Consider the following 16,669-nt stretch of genomic DNA (forward strand, 5'->3'; position numbering starts at 1 on the left):
TTGTTGAGGTGAAGACAGACTGTATTTTTTCTTCTCAAGCACGCTTTGACAATAAATTATCTGTCAATACTCAAAACAAACAGATCTGTGGTTTTATTTTACTTTTTATTTTGAAAGTGCTATAAAAACATCGAGTGTAACTTCGGCTGTGTGGCACGTCGCGTCGTCTTGTTGAAAATCCTCCTTTTTTGAACGAAAATTCGTTCAACATGAAAAATTTCCTAATTATGCCTCTGGACCAAAACCCGCACAAACAGTTAATCAGACATGAGTTAAGTGTTACCATTCACGAAATAAGCACTAGTTGAAAAAAAAAAACGTTAGATGGCGGACCATATACATATTTGTTTTGTTAAGGTTATAAACACTCAGCCCAATTACTGAACTGAAAATAGCTTAGACTAAAGTTTTATGCATTGAAGTAGCTGAAAAATTTGGATAACTAGGCAGACATTTCTAATATCTCAGAGATTTCCGTATTCTGAGAAATACAGACAAAATTTCTCATACCAATTTTTTGTATCGTTTCGGAAATCTGAGAACCGAATTTTTATAATTCGATTTATCAAGATTACGTTTCATTTGACAATCGTAAGGAAAAAACGTTATGTTACGTAACGGAAGGTCTAGTTCAAATTTGCTGAACATTGGCTTTGTCTGACAGCTCAACAGCTGAAAAAAAGTCAACAATCAAAACACATTTGCTTTTGGAGGGATTCCCATTGGTTATTATAGGCTGTGTAAGCTTCTTCCGCAATAAATTAAACTTTTTCGATTTCAAAACTCATTTTTTTCTTATTTTGAGAAAAAATAACAGCTGCTTATGACAGAAGTGCCATTTAAGGAATGTCATATTGGAAGTATCATGCAAAGCAACCTCGAAGCAGGCCCAACGTAACGCAGACGACGACGAAGCTAAAGCGTTTTTGTGTTTCAACCATTATTTTTCAAATTTGTATCAAAATTTTTCTAAATGCTAGTTTTTAAGACTTTTGAACCAATTATTTTTCTTTGGAGGGTAAGAGAATACCGATTTTCAGGTGATTATTTAACAGAATGGGTTTGAAAATGTATGTTATGAATAAAGAAAGCGTTTTAGCTACGTTTTTTTTAAATTTTGGAACTTTTATATTCATTAATGGCTGAATCACAAACACGCGTCAGCTTCACCTGACGTTTACGAGTTCAGCCATAGGAATTTAATGCATGCTATCACAATGAAGCTTCGACCTTACGTTTCAATTGACAATCGTAAGAAAAACAACATAATGTAACGTAATGTGACAGTAAACGAAAGCTCAAGTTCAATTATCTGAACATTTGCTTTGTCTGACAGCTCTACAGCTGCAAATTAAATGTCAACAAACAAAATATTTGCTCTCTGGAGGGATGAAATAAAAGAAATGTGATTCAAAGCAACCTCGAAGCAGGCCCACCGTAACGCAGGCGAAGCTAAATCGTGTTTGTGATTCAGCCATGAGAAACCCATAATTCAGTCATCTCCAACTGTCAAAAAACTAAACTTAACAACTTTTTTTAAACCATTCCCTCCAAAAACTCTTTTAGCTTTTGTTTTAGTTAATCTTTATCAAATTCCTCACCTAAAAAGTTAAAATTATATATTTTTAAATTCTGAAAATGCAACATTTTTAATTGTGAAAATAAAGTCATAAACAAATTATAAGTGATAATGATTTATTTATAAAATATTGTTCGTATTTGTTTAAAAGTTACAGAGTTCAAAGAACACATTATTTTTAATACATTGTATTCTTAAATGCCTTCATCTGTCAATTTTTGTTTATGTCTGGAAAATTGGCGAGGTATCAATCAATCATATGTCAATAAAAAGTCTACCAAGCTCCTAAGAAGATTATATGTGGAAACTTGGGTCGTAGTTCAAATATTTTTCGTTAAAGATTCAAAACACATTTATAGGGTGTTTTTTTAATGATTATATCATATTCATACAATATTCTCATTATCATCAATTACTAAATAGACAAATCCTCAAACAGATGCAATCAAAACATTCAATGAAGTGACATGGAAAAATTAATACAATGCTATGATTTATCATCTCTAACTTTAATTTTTGAACACAATGAGATCTAAATTCTAACTTATGTCATACGTCACAGACTGTCAGATGTAAGAAACACGTAGTCACTAGTCATAATAATAAAATTAGTCTTCATTAATCATGATTCATGAATCATTGGACTAAAACTAGTACAGATATCGTATACATCGAAGTGGAGGGGAGGGGTGAAAGAAAAGACGACTCAACAAACATCCGTCAACATAAAAGTAAATAAAACTTCCTACGCCACAAGTTCTACTTCCAATTTGTATTGAAATAGGGCTTTGTGGTTGTCTTGTAGCGGTTCATTTCGTTAAAAAAGACGAAAAGTTATTTATAGCTACACTCTCTTAAAACGTCTTTGTTTACACCAAGCTTAATTTCGCTTCACCTAAATTTCCAGTCGAACAATTCACCACCTTTATTTAGGGTACATAAACACTATTTCGTTGCTTATTCCACTTAAATTCTATTGGAACATTACAACCACAATACTGCATTTCCTGAACGCTTGAGATAATTTCCAGCTTTTGTTAATGATACATCGCCCGCCGCTTCCTTAAGCCCTGGTTCTTTTTCTAGGTCTAACTAGACCGCTGATAGATTAGGTTGGATCAAATAAAGGGGATATACACTATACACTACATACACTCACTTCATATAAAAAAGTACTCATCATAATCTTCTGTACACTAAAACGTAACGTATTAGAAAGCAGAAATTAGAACTAGTAAAATTACCGTTGCAATAATTAATTTTGATTTACACCGTTTATACACTATTTGTGCATACAGGAACTCTTTTTTTGTCTTCTTTTTATTTTTGTTGTGTTCTTTCTTTTTCTTATTGAAACCGATATCAACGTAAATTGATGCACAAAAGCGGTAACGTCGCGTCGTTACGTTTAGCCGGTGTCTGTCATTGACGTTCAACAAGTACTTACAGATTGAACTCGAGAGAGAAAAGTCGAGGCTTTTAAATTTATACATTTTTTTTATATCGTCTATGGGGGTCGTGTCTCATGATAATAATGTACTGTATAGGCACGGGGTGGGAAGTCCTCTCAAAACGAGAAGAGTCTTCAAATATAACTGCTTTTATTGTAATACAAAAAGTTGAAAACACAATCGCTGCTTATGTTCAACTTGTGTAGAGAGATGAAGAAGGGTATAAAAATGCTTTTTGATATCGCATGATATTTTAAGCAACACGTTATACCTTCGCTATGAGACTCAAAAGATGGCGCTTTTCATCCGTGATGCTCTCTGAAATTATATACCGTCATTATTTGTGTACAATGGTATTGGTACACCTTTAAGTTACACTATCGCAGAATTATTTAGTTGTAATTAAATACTTATTCTTATATTCTGTATTTCTTAAATAACTTTAAATGTACTCTAACTCCACTTCTATAATCTTCCACAATATTTATATTTTATGTTTTTCGTTCACCTGAAGTGTTCAAATTTAAAGTTATCCATTTCATTGTTTATTTTGAATAGCAATGTGATATTGACATCCATTCACTAATTTCAACTGAAAATAATTTAATGATAATTTGTTGAAATAAACAAATAATTTTAAGTTTCAAATGTTTTTTTCTAGAAATAAAAGAAATCACAGATTTAAAAATGGTAATTTTACTGGATTTTGAACTTCCCTCTTAGAAAATTGAACAACAACGCATTTTTCAGCTGAATTTGACAGATTAACATAATAATGAAACGTCATTCACTGCCATTTGGCTAGAAATCCTAACGATCGTTATGGCAGGCTCTTTTCATCCGCTCCGGCCGAATTGTAATGGCATGTTTACAAGAATGGTAATTATACTGGATTTTGAACTACCCTTTAACAACATTGAATAAGACATATTAACACAATAACGAAACGTCATTCACTGCTATTTAGCTAGAAATCCTAACAATCGTTATGGCAGGCTCTTTTCATCTGCTCCGGTGGTATTGTAATGGCATGTTTACAAGAATGGTAATTTTACTTGATTTTGAACTTCCCTCTTACAGCATTGAATAACACCTCATTTTTTCTGCTAAATTTGACATATTAACACAATAATGAAACGTCATTCACTGCCATTTAATTAAAAATCCTAACGATCGTTATGGCAGGCACTTTTCACCCGCTCCGGGGGAATTAATGAACAATTATTTGGGAGACACAGAACTCACACGTTATTCATCAAACGCTCCTAAACCACCAGAAAGAAACTGTTTGATCTGGAGTGTGTTCCAAAACCATCATCTGTCAAAATAGGTTGAAAAATATGGAAATTGTGTACATCCAGATGGCGGAATATGTATATTATTTAAATATCACACTACCTACAACATGGATATAATTTAGAACTTCTTTCATAAATAATAATACAAAAAAAAAACAAATTGTATGCTTATAAATTAATGCAATACACCACAATAGGTTCTTAGGGGCCAGTTATAGCTATCTTGTAATCGATTCGGGAACATTTTTGAATCGATATTTGACTATGTTTACCTTCGATTACAAATAAAAATTATATACTGATCGATCAGAAATCACCCAAACAATTTTTTTAAGGAAAAAAAGTGTAATTGCGCTTTGTTTTTCTCTAAAAATGTATTTTTCTATTTTCCGGACGGAAATTCATTTTCCTGAACAGCTGAGGCTTTGATGTTCAAAAGTGAAACAAATCGTTCACGTCTTATAATTGCATCTCTTTTTTCACTTGATAGTTTAAAAAAGGAAGGAACTAGGCAGACATTTTGTTTAAAGAATGATTGAAATCGAGATAAAATAATGAAATGTCAAATGAGACTTTAACACACCCATCAAAAGCACTCTATATGAAGATATAAATCCTTCGTACGTATCACTCTCCAAAACCCATATGTTTAAATTGTTGTATTTGTAATGTGGAAGAATTCAACGAGAAATATTGACATGTTTTCACGCATCCATAGAAATACTTACTGAGTTTTTTGGGGAAATTTAATAAATCAGAGGAGAAATTACACGCACACTATGAAAAAGTTTAAAAGTTTTTCCGGTTTACGTTGTAGGCAAACCAAGATGTCTACCAAGGATTTATATCAAAAATACTCCATTACCAAGATCGGAATCTCACACTGATATTTCGGTTTGTCTACAAGCTAACTGCACACTAAATGTGAGAAAGTGCGTGTGCGTGAAATGATGCAAAAACCAAACCATTCTCACACTTAATGTTCCGGCCCATCAAAATCCTTCAGTTTAGTCCTCAGGCACATCTAAATGCTTCATTTTGGCTTTCGTTCAAAAACGAAACAATCCGAACCAACAGAAGTGCTGACATGGTCTAAAATTGGAAGATTTGTATAGCTTTTTAATTTTAATCCAAATAATTGTTGTAAATGTATATGAAATAAAATAAAATCAACTAATTAAGTATAATTGCAAATGGAGAAAAGTGCAACTCAATACTTTGTAAAACAACAAAACAGAACATTTTTTCAGCTGTAGTTTGCTTAGAGCAGCTTAAGCATTTTTTCATGTGGAAACAATAGGCGGGTGCCTCCGTATTTTTTTTTTACATACAATTCTACGAGAAGCATACTTGTGAAGTTCCATTGCCAACTTAAGCTAGTTCAGATTCCTCAACTAGATTAGTATTTTCATCATTTAAGCAGTTTGATAATTCAAGACCAAATTTTAGTTTTGTTTGTTGCAGAAATATTCCTGAATATTTGTTTTTGAAGGACTATTTTAGAGTTAGAATTTTGTTTGTAGTTAGATTTTGGAATACAAATTTTAGGAAACCATGTTTTAAAAATAAGTTGCTTTGTGTAAGGCATCTTTAAGGAATAGAAATAGGCAATATGGTTACACACAATACCAACTAAATCTGAACTGAAAACTATTGTTTATTTATATTTTCTGCATTTATAAAAAGTAATCTACGGCAGTATTTATTATATTAAGAAAAACGAAAACATGTATACGTAAAACTCATTAATTTGTTTTCATTTAGTAGCATTTTTACTAAACATACCCTTCAAATAATAATAAGTAAACTTGAATTTTGGTAACTAAACATCTTAAAGGAATGAATTGAAAAAATAAAAGAAAGTTCTTTACGTCAACAATAAACAATTTTGTCGATTACATGATCTATTGAATGAGTTGTGCATAAATTCAGTACGATTTTTTGACGTTTTCATTTTGTGATAAACGTCAAAATTTACATTTTATTTGCTCTGCATTTATGCAACAACTATAATTAGTTTTTTTAAAATATTGGTGTTCTTTTGAAGCATATTTAGTTTTAATAGCAAATACATGTATGCTTCCATCAATCAAGAATGTTATGGATGAGGTATTTTTCGATTATAACTCTTTTTTTAAATTTAATATTTATTAACCCTTTGCCGCCCGAATTATTAAATTTTTTGATTTTACAAAAAATAATGTTAGAACTTTCTTTATCAATATCAATTAAGTTTGTCTTAACTTTAAAATACAAATTTTAACAAAAATATACTTCTAGAATTACTTCTTTTTGTGTGGTTCATCAGTGTAACCACCAGGCCATAAGCACGTTTTTATTCTGAAACAAATCGAAACAAATTCTGTAAATATGTGAATGTATGTATTCTATTTATTTAGTGTGAAACTTTACAAAACAATTTTTCCCATATGATACACACAAGGCTACTTGACAAATAGAGCAGCACCATTTTGAACGATGAGGCTGGGTTTTTGTACTGCAGTATGCACATCTTCTAGAAGAACCGTATATTGGCATGTGTGCGGATTGGTCATATCTCACCTCGAAAGGAACATTTAGTTTGAAGTGGTTTGAATTTGAACATTCTGATATAAGCGGCCCCCTCTGCGGGTTTTGTGTGTATGAGCTCCTACAAGTCCATTTGCTACTGCGATTCGGAACTCTTTCAATGTCAATGACTTATCATTCTCAACTGAACTTTCTTTAAAAATAATAAATGAGTTCACAACAGAAACATCAAGGAACTGCCAGAAAATACGATGCCAACATTTTTTCGATTTCCGATCGATATCATAACATGACTTCAACATATCGGCTTTATCAACGAATCCCATGTTTTTGTTGTATACTGCTATCATTTCTGGGCAATTGATGGATACCGAAGTACCATCTTTTTGCTTACGCATGGTGGTTGTATTTTTGGAAGGGTCCAAAAAGTTTCCTAAGATATGGACAGCTTTCGTATCCTTCCACTTTACGAACGCCATTCCGTCTCTGCTGACCCGCCAGTCGGAATTTCCTTTTGTCAAACACTTATCACTAAGAAGGTCAGTTGGCAGATTTTTTCTATTGGCTCGTACAGTTCCGCAAGAATAAATGGTTTGGTTTTTCAAATCTTTTTGAAGCTGGACGGAATTGAAAAAGTTGTCAAAAAACACATGCTGCCCTTTTCCTATTAATTTTTGAGTCAGGTCTTTGACAACACGAGCACCGAGATTAAGCTCCGCAGAATCCGACGATCTTCCGGTGTAAATTTGAAATTCGGATATGTATGCAGACTCATTGGCTCGAATCCACACCTTATATCCGCGCTTTATGAGCTTCATTGGCATATACTGACGTAAACTGCTACGTCCCTTGAACTTAATCATAGATTCATCGATTGCTTGATGTTTCGAGGGCATATAGCATGACAAATAAGTTCGCGCCAGTATTTCGATCATTGGCCGTATTTTGAAAAGCTTGTCAAAGTTTGTACTTACTCTGCTAGGTTGTTTTGTATTGTCATTCAGGTGAATGCTTCCCAGAAGCCATAGAAATCTGTTCCTGCTCATTATCGAACTCAAATACTGATCACGCAATTCTGGCTGAGCTGTCCAGTAGTCTCTGCAGCTTGGCAGTTTTTTTATACCCATGAACAGATTTATTGCCAAAAAAGTTTTGATCTCTTCACCATCCGTCGGAGTAAAAGATGAGACGCCTCCACCAGATTTTTGTACTGCAAACAAGTTAGTTTGAAAAACAAGCAAGTCAATAAGTTCTTCTGGAAAGATTTGTAAAAAAAACTGAACAGGTGTTTCCAGATCACGCGGAATATTTGGTCCAGTCTCTGCCACAAAATCCATCACATTACAGTTACAGAATCTGTTTTTTTTAGTCCACACAGTATTATTCTTAATTTGCGTAGCTCTTATTTTGCTAAGTAGAACTTCATCCTCAGAATCCCAATCCGATTCAGACACATGCGCAAGGCTCGAAGGGTCTCCTTCATTTTCACTACCAAGACACATAAACTCAGCTTGGTCATCATCATCAACATCTCCGATTTCGGAAACCAGATCGGATGGAATATTTTCAGGAAAAACGTCATCAAAGTTGAAATTCTTGTTCCTGATAAGGTTTTCGTAAAACAAAAAAAAAAAATAATTAGTTACATCCCAGTGGCTACGCACAGAAACCACCCACAAAAATATACACAAAAGCAATACAAAAAATAATTTTATCACAAAACTTTAAGAAACACGTAAACATTATGCACAAGATTCAGTATACTAAAAAACTTACTCGACATTTTTGTTCAATATACAAAATAATTAATATTTCCTGTAAGATCACTTTCACACCTTTCACAACTGACAAAGAGCTCAATTTGACTCTCGAATCTCACAAAATATAATCTTCTTATAAGAAATTAAAAATCTGTACATACGATGGTTTTGCAAAAAAAATACTGGTACGCTAGACAATAAGGTTTTAAAACGTGGTTTCACTACATAACCACCAGGCGGAAAAGGGTTAATCAAAATGGAATTGAAAAATAGTTGCAAGCTAAATCATTAAAAGCAAACTATTAATATACTTGGATTAATCAAATTGATACAGATTTGAATTACTTGCAAACAAAATATTTGAATTCAATAAACTGCGCTTGCACCCTTAACTTGATGGTTCTTCGAACGCATCTTTGATACAATAATCCGAAGTTAATTATGAAATTTAAAAAATTTCGTAGTGATCGCTGTAAATGAGTGAATAAATTATATTAAACTGATATTGAACATGCTTTTTTGAAGACAAAAATGTACATTGGTTCGCTATCAACAAAATGACTGCAAAACTAAAGCTAAAAGCTGACTTTTTCATCGAAAAAAGTATAAAGAAAAAATCTGAAAAAAAAACTTATTAACCTCCCCATTTTGTTTTTGGTTTGCAAAGGGCCGCTAGCCCAAGGAACCTTTTTTTTTGTTTGTTTTCACATCTATTCATGGACTAATTATGTCAAAATTACAAATACAACAATGTAAACAAACGAGTTTTGGAGAGTGAAACGTACGTAAGATTCCGATCTTGGTAAATGGAGTATTTTTGGTTTATATCTTCATATAGAGTGTTTTTGACACCCATCTTGGAATGTTTGTATAATCAGTTCTGAAAGTGGCTTCTTAAGTAGTGTTCACATGAGCGCGACCAACGAACGACGAATTAATTACAAAATGTGAGTTTATATACGTTTGAAGACATATTTCCACAAAAATTCTTAACAAAACGATAGCAATATAGTTTCTATTTGATTTAGGATACATACTTTTACTTTTCAATATACTCGTAATATATTAATAAATTTAAGAAAACAAATTTATTCGTCGGGAAAAAAAATATAGTTGATACGAACTGTCAAACTTTTTTCGCGTTCCACATTATCCACACTCGTTGGTCGTACTCACGTGCTTAAGAGTTTGCATATATTGAAAATAAATCTGTCAAATTCGCAATGACGTGTGATTTTAAATTAGCACTTTTTAATTTTGTTTTACTTTCTTGACATGTGTTTAAAGTCTGTATGAGAAAATGTATTGAAAGTATTTGTATAACATCACTCTTGGTACTTGATACGTGATAAAGTCCATCTTATAGAGTTTACCATATGAACATTCGGAAATAAGATTGACGTTCCGTATTATATTTCACATTATTCAAATGCTTAAAAGCTATGTACAATGAAATTGATTTATTCCGGTTCAAGTGCGTCAAACCAAAATATATATAAACACAATACTCCCGTATCATGTTTCAATACATTATGAATCTGACAGTTGGATGAAATTTCATACACGTTTCACATCTGTTTTAAGCTTAAATCTTATCAGTACCGTAAAGCGGTCATCGCTTAAGTCAATTTAGCATTAATCCAACATTTCATTAAGTGTGTTCTCATAAATCAAAATTCTAATCATTAAAAATGTTCGCATCCATTGTTATATTTTAAATGTGCAAATAAACATCAAAGGTTAAAAACTCGGGCGCTTTTGAAGTTCCGTAGACAAAATAAACATGTATAGGATGTGGTACACAGATTAGGAATACAAGAACTTTCAAAAATAGTGATAAGAAAGATTTTGCTATAAATAAAATTAATTATGTAAATGCAAATAAAAATTATGGCAAAATAAAATAGTTTTTGAAAAAAATAAAGGTTTTTGTATCTTAAATCTTTTAAATAATTAATAATTCTTTCTAGCGAAGTGCTTTTTTAGTATTAAGTTCATATCTAAAGCACATATCTTAAATTTCTTTGAATCCTTATAACTCCACTCCAGCTCTTATGGGGTCATCGACCATGGTTTTATCGTCACTTCTATTTGCCTTCTTGTGCCAAAAATAATCCCTGAATCTTCTTCGACATAACGACTGTATGACGTGTATATGCCCCTTCGTTTATTTATAAGCTGATAAAAAGATAAGCACTGCAATTTTTTAACCTTTACATTCACGTATTTATATAATGATTATAACGCGAATTGAGGTTCTGCCTATACATGATCATTTCAAAAATCAAATATAACAATATTAATCAATACAAAATTATGATTTCTTATCAAGGTAATAAAAAAAATATCTGTACCTTATGAAAAATCGCCATTTTTTTTTCACTTAGCTCTCAATTATCGTAACTTCTTATCAAGGATTTATTATGTTTATTATATTGATACAAATCATATCATATCTTATTTGCTTATTCTGCAAACAAAATAACTCAGTCCAGAGCAGAGTCTTAAGTGACGATTTAGTTACTGAGGCCTTGATCTCGGATCCGTTTAAATACCAAATCATTTTGTAGAGAAACGATAAGCATAGCTTGTGAGTTTTGTTTCAATTCATTCCGACTCGAAATAAATTAAAGGAGTTTTAAGATCGCCTAATTTCTTAGATCAAAATCACACCTTGGTAGGGGAGAGTGGGGCTTAAAGTAACACTTTTTACAAAAACCTCTGTAGCTCCTAACATTTTGAAAATAAGTCAGCTACAAGATCCACAAAAAAATTTAAACAAAGTATGATCGAATGATGTCAAGATATTACATTGAAAAAAAAATAACGTGTTGTTTCAACTCACGCTCTAGTTTTAATAAAAAAAAATAAGTTCAAAACAAAAAAATAAAAAATCACAATTGTGAATATTAAAAAAAAATTCATTCATCAAAAAATATAGGACTAGGAAGAAGAATCTTCATCCGTGTCACAGTTGAGGCACACGTATACACGAAGAGATCCTTTTACGCATTTGGTGTGGGCCCACTTTTTCCATAGTATGCACTGAATTTTCCCCTGGCAAGCTTTCAGAAAATGCCCCACAACAAACGAGACACAAATTTTGTTGGTCATCATCATCTTCTGATGAAGAGGGTAATACCTTTTTCTTAACCTGTTATTTTTGTTTCTTCGTAGGCCCCTTTTTAGCTTCATTCTTGGCTCTCTTTTTGGCCAAAACTTTGTTCCTTTCCTCCAAAATGACTGTTTTATCGGGTATATCCGTCAAAATGTCCGCTTTTCTAACCCAACCCTACGCGTTATTTTTTTTCGCTGCCCTGCCTTTGGAAAACTCGTTATATGATCGGCTGTGAAATTATTTGTTTGTAGTCCGGAACCGGATGGTCCTGGTGAACATGTAGGTATCGGAACAGGGTCCAATGATAAAACAGGTTCAGTAACTGAAGACTGTGCCACTGCAGGTAATGTTTGGTAAGGTTGCTCCTCGTCAACGGCTCCTCCTGTTTCAGCTTGTTGTTCCACACAAGGAAGTGTGTTATCAGATTCTGTTGGATTTGGCCGATCAGTTACAAACGCCGACAAGAAATCATGATCCTGAAAAATGTGTTCGTTCAGGGGAACGATTCCAGTCTTCTTAAATCCATTTTGTATGTTTGTCGGATTCAGGGCTAAGAGCAGAGCTTTGCTTGCGATTGGCGGAATATCATGCACTGACACTGTTTTCCGGGGTTATTTCGCATCCAGGCATCTTGAGCGATCACAACGATCAGTAAAAAAAAAGATTCAAGGGGTAAGTTTTAACATGTTACTATTTACCCCGCAAAAACGTTACAACTTGCCTCACCATGAAGTTTCGCACAAAGAAATAAATATACAAAAAACCGAATGTCACACATATATAACATATACACACTAACACAACCAGTACTATGATGGATATTTAAAAAAAAACAACCGCCACGCTATCTCTTCCGTGTGAAGAGGAAGACAAAAAATACAACAAAAACAAAGTTAGAGACCTGCTGTTTTTTGGGACCACACACAGAACTTCTCTCGTTGACGTCCAATTAACAACTGAAGTAGGAACGCTGATAGATATGGAAAGCAAAAACACTCTATATAAATCCTCGGTAGACATCTTGGTTTGCCTAAAAGCTAAACCGGAAATCAGCCTCATAAACTTTTCCATAGTGTGCGTGTAATTTCTCCTCTAATTTATTAAATTTCCCCAAAAAACTCAGTAAGTGCTTCTATGTATGCGTGAAAACACGTCAATATTTCTCGTTGAATTCTTCCACATTACAAATGCAACAATGTAAACAAATGGGTTTTGGAGGGTGATACGTACGAAGGATTTATTATATCTTTATGTTTTTAATGGAAAGGATGCATATTTGCCTTCACGCAATTCTGAATTTTAAGGGGAACCCTTTTTTTTAGCTGTTACTTCTTACCCCTGTTACTTTAAGCCCCACTCTCCCCTACCCAATTCGTCAAAGATACTCAAGTCATTTTTTGTCGCAGATCTAGAAGCAAGACACATCGCAGACAGAAAGTCCATACTTAAATGCTGGCATTCTATGGGTTAATAGTTTGTAATTGTATTGCGAAATTATAACCCACCCAAGTGGGACAAAAGTCCATATCGACCAAAGCTATAAGTTATATCTTTAGAGCACGAGTTGAAATTTTAAATCTTAACTATGTGCCTCATCGTGCTGATCTTCTTTACTTATATATTTGTCTTGTATTATGCAATGTCAAATCAGGCAGACGGCAGAATTGTCAAGTCCTTATTCTTAAGTAAGAATTATTGTTAAACTTTAATAAGAAAAAATAAAGAATGGATCCATCTATCTACAAACCTATGTAAAGTCCATAATAGCTTAAAGCTTTTAAATTTTTTGTTTTCTATAGCCTACCAAAATTGGCCAAAGTCCTTTTGGACCCTTATCCACCACTGGTTGTTTTTTTTAACAATTTAAAGAAGTGACTTCGATATATTTTGCCCATCAAGTCTAAATTAATTTAAACCATTTTTGAACAATGACCCCATATTTTGTTTCGAACCTGAGTCTTAACATAACTTAGCTTAGTCTTAAGATAACTTGCCTAGGTTCTGATCGGTCCCATCGAGTATTAATGTTATAAGCGCTGCATACATATATAAAAAGGTTACTTTTTACTTGTTTTCTAATGCGTCAAGGGCTTGTCAAACCAGTTTTAAGTAATGAAGCAGATATTCTAGAGAATAACATACCATTTCTTTACTTGAACTTGAACATGATAAACTTACTCTTGCAACGTCACACGAACAAACAATGACAAAGCAAGTTGTTTTTTCATCTCCATTCATTTTAATGCTGAAACTATAATTAAAAAACCTATAAAACAATTATTATTCACACGATATCAATAATATTGCCCTACGAAACCATTAAACCATTAAAATTAATTTCATTGATACTATTGGTAAATATTGTGAAATTATACTAAGAATAATCATTGACTAAAAATTATAAATCTTTTTCAAGAAGACTGCTATCAATGATCGAGCAAATTTTTCTTTGCTCAGAGATTTCAACAACAATAATGGAATTCTTTAGTCAGTTTTTTTTCTTTCTTTACTTCCTGATAAAATTAAGATTATGTAAAATCGTCTGGTTGAATAATTTAAGCGTAGATGTTTTCCGTTGTTCTTGTAAAGTCACTGTAAAAGAGACAATGAAAAAATCAACAAAATGCTAATCACCTCCAAGCTCAAACTCAGAAAACTCTTCTGCAGAAATGAACTGTCAAAATGTGTATTTGCAAAACTACGTACATACATTCATATACATAAACACATTGCATGAATCATATTACATAGGTTGTCAAAATTGCAAAATGTAATAAAGCGTTTTTCTAACCTGTCAAACTCAAATTGTGTTTTCTTTTCAGTTCAGTAAAATGTAATAAAGCGGTTTTCTAAACTGTCAAACTTAAATTGTGTTTCCTTTTCAGTTCAGAAAAATCTAATAAAGTGTTTTTCTAAACTCTCAAACTCAAATTGTGTTTCCTTTTTAGTTCAGTGTGTTCAGAGCTTTAAGCTTATATTGCGTTATCGTTCAGGAGATGGCTTCTGTTTAACAAAGCACGTAAAAACAGACCAAATAATCTGAGTTAAAACACAGGACAGAACAAATTTTAAGCGTCTAGAGAAAAAAAATGAATACAAATTCTCAAAAAAATTAAATGGTGGAAGAATCAGCGTACTCCGACAAAGGGTGTTATTACACTTATTGAATTTTGCTCAAATGCTCAAATATATCTCAGAAAATGTTCAGAGCAGACCTTGACCTTAAATACTCTGAGTTCAAATTTCTGAACTATAAAATAAATGGCGGTTTAAGTGATGCCCATTTGGCAGATGAACAAAAACAAAATATTTATATTCACACTTTTCCTGTCAAGTTTACTACTATTTTTTGACTTTAGACATTTTCACAAAAATGACGTTGTAAATGATTTTACTTCTATATACATTCTATAAAAGCAATAAGATTCAACTTAGTTATACTCTTTTTGAAGTGCCTTTAAAATTAAATTGATAAAAACTGCGATTTCTTAAGTATCGCATTTAGTAATGCACATTACAACGACCATGATCCATGAAATAAATTGCTTCCAGTGTTCCGTAGCTTTATACTTTTATAAACAGCTTTTCTGAATTCCTAATTATTTAGTTTAGTATAAGGGTTATAATAAATTTTATGTCTGCATCTGTATTAAACATTCTAACTGATGGGGATGTCATATAGTATGTGGCTACTACATCACTAAGAGGGGTAAGTATTATTACAGGCATTATATCTACTCCAGGCATTAATCAAACGTATGATGTATGCATAATATTTGCCCTGGCCTAGAGGGGTTTCGTAACTCTGTCTGCCTTGTTTATTTTGTGAAAGTGTTGAAGTGATACTGATACTGAAATCGTGACATTTAGATAATGAAAATTCGGATATACAAAATTGTACTAGATCGTAAATGTTTTAGGCTTTAAACGTCAAATGATAAACAATACAACGTAATCATCTTCTTATTGAAGATTTATCCTAATTAAACCTTGAAATAAAGTTAATTCATATAAAACATTCTATTAATAAAAATATAGGAACGTTGAGGTAGAATATCAGTTATACAGAATCAAATAATGAGTTGTTATTATAAGTCGCATATCGCTTTGACTTTGGATTTGATTAGATAAGACAATTAGTACAATGCAAAACTTATATTCATACTATAAAACTATATAAATTCTTTGTGGGAATTTTACTAAATTCTTTGTCATTCAATAATAATATACATAAGTATATTACCTAACTACGAATTCTTTTTAAAAAATAAATAATTTAAGACCCTTTCGTAACCCTTTGTAAATAATTCATCGATAATCTGATTAATTTTATAATTATTTATTTTAATTTTGATAACTACAATTGTAAATTCAAAATTATATTTTATGTTACAGTGCAACACGGATATAAGAAAGCCTGAAAATCAATTTTTTTACTTCTTTGTGTTTCTTTTTTACCTCTGAACGTTCAAAGCTGACTCAGCACACCGAATTGAATGCTGGACAAAAGTATCAGAATCTTCATCCTCAATTTCTTTAAAAAAAAATTAGATGATTGTTTGATTATAATTAGTTTTTCTGTTTAGATTTAAGTTTTAAGTCTTAAATCTTATTTATGTAAAATAAAATGACAAGCGAATTGACAATTGTCAAATAGTGTTCAGTTTTGTGTCAAAAAGAATTCTATGTGTCAGAACCAAAAATACTCCATTTAACAAGATGGGAATCTCAGACTGACATTTCGGTTTGCCTACAAGCTACTGAGGACTAAATGTGAGAAAGTGTGCGTGGAAAACATTCCCACATTCAGTCTTCAGGCCCATCAAAACGCTTCATTTTAGTCCTCAGGCCCATCTAAATGTTTCATTTTGAATGTTTCATGGCCTCGTTCAAAAACGAAACAATCCAAACCATAAGAATCTAAAGTGCTGACA

The 16,669-nt window shown here is 32.3% G+C and overlaps 2 protein-coding genes across 4 annotated transcripts in view; one reads left to right on the plus strand and one right to left on the minus strand.

The window, feature by feature from the left end:
• LOC129949345 (WASH complex subunit 3) overlaps positions 1 to 16,669 on the plus strand; it is a 191,588-nt gene that overhangs the window by 116,750 nt on the left and 58,169 nt on the right. The window lies entirely within an intron of this gene.
• The window catches only part of LOC129949338 (protein peste-like), a 66,893-nt gene that overhangs the window by 13,097 nt on the left and 37,127 nt on the right, over positions 1 to 16,669 (minus strand). The window contains exon 1 of one of the 3 annotated variants that reach the window (XM_056060735.1): positions 2,824 to 3,027. The exons of the other annotated variants lie outside the window; for them this stretch is intronic. The gene's annotated coding sequence lies outside the window, so the exon portion shown is untranslated. Of the gene's footprint in view, positions 1 to 2,823; positions 3,028 to 16,669 lie in introns of those variants that run through there. 3 annotated transcript variants of the gene reach the window in all.

This window comes from Eupeodes corollae, chromosome 3, assembly GCF_945859685.1.
Source record: "Eupeodes corollae chromosome 3, idEupCoro1.1, whole genome shotgun sequence".
In the NCBI taxonomy this organism is placed as follows: domain Eukaryota; kingdom Metazoa; phylum Arthropoda; class Insecta; order Diptera; family Syrphidae; genus Eupeodes; species Eupeodes corollae.